General features: G+C 45.5%; 1 protein-coding gene across 1 annotated transcript in view; it reads right to left on the bottom strand.

Annotated features, from left to right (window-relative positions):
- Positions 1-1,056, bottom strand: part of LOC105887327 (nucleolysin TIA-1-like) — a 23,240-nt gene that overhangs the window by 9,770 nt on the left and 12,414 nt on the right. The window lies entirely within an intron of this gene.

Raw genomic sequence — 1,056 nt, 5'->3', positions numbered from 1 at the left:
TCATTGTTGTTTGGCGGGTCCGGGCTGGGAATTTGAACCCGCCACCTTAGGTGTACGTGGCTGGCGCCTTAGCCGGTTGAGCTATAGGCGCTGAGCCGTGAGCAAATTTTTGAAAAGTCATGGGTAAATCATTTACTAGGTGCTGTGGATGCATACAAAGAGAAAGGAAAGGGCGGTGCCTGTGGCTCAAGGAGTAGGGCACTGGCCCCTGAGGCCTGAGGTGGCAGGTTCAAACCCAGCCCCGGCCAAAAACTGCAAAAAAAAAGAGAGAGAAAGGAAACTTTTCACTCAATTATCACTGATCAGTAGAGGGGTGAAAGAGAGTAGAAAGATTCCAGAAAATAAGATGGAGATTAACTTAATTAATATAAACAATATATTACAAGACCATAAGATTAGAATGGTTTTTTTTTTTTTTTAATATGGGGGTCTTGCGTGGCACCTATGGCTCGGTGAGTAGGGTGCTAGACCCATATACCAAGGGTGGGGGGTTCAAACCCGACCCCGGCCAAACTGCAACCAAAAAATAGCCAGGCGTGTGGCAGGTGCCTATAGTCCCAGCTACTCGGGAGACTGAGGCAAGAGAATCGCCTAAGCCCCAGAGCTGGAGGTTGCTGTGAGCTGTGACGCTATGGCACTCTACTGAGGGTGATGAACTAAGACTCTGTATCTAAAAAAAAATAATAATAAAAAGAAATACTTTAAAAAAAAAAGATAGGGGTCTTACTATGTTGTCTTGGCTGGTCTCAAACTCCTGGGCTCAATCAATCTTCCCAGTTAGCCTTGTGGGACAATCTTTAAAGGATAAGTATTCAAAATGAGATTTTGAAATGAGGTTACCTCTAAGCATATTATAGAGGTAGAGGTTTATCATGTCTGAAATCAGAGAATATATTCAGTCTCCCAAGAACAGTAGATTGTGGCTCGGCACCTGTGGCTCAAGTGGCTAAGGCACCAGCCACATACACCTAAGGTGGCGGGTTTGAATCCAGCCCGGGCCTGCCAAAAAACAATAATGACGGCTGCAACCAAAAAATAGCCAGGCACTGTGGCAGG

Source organism: Otolemur garnettii, unplaced genomic scaffold (assembly GCF_000181295.1).
Source record: "Otolemur garnettii isolate 467f Iridium unplaced genomic scaffold, OtoGar3 scaffold00068, whole genome shotgun sequence".
Lineage (NCBI taxonomy): Eukaryota > Metazoa > Chordata > Mammalia > Primates > Galagidae > Otolemur > Otolemur garnettii.
This window is presented reverse-complemented; position numbering and strand designations above follow the sequence as displayed.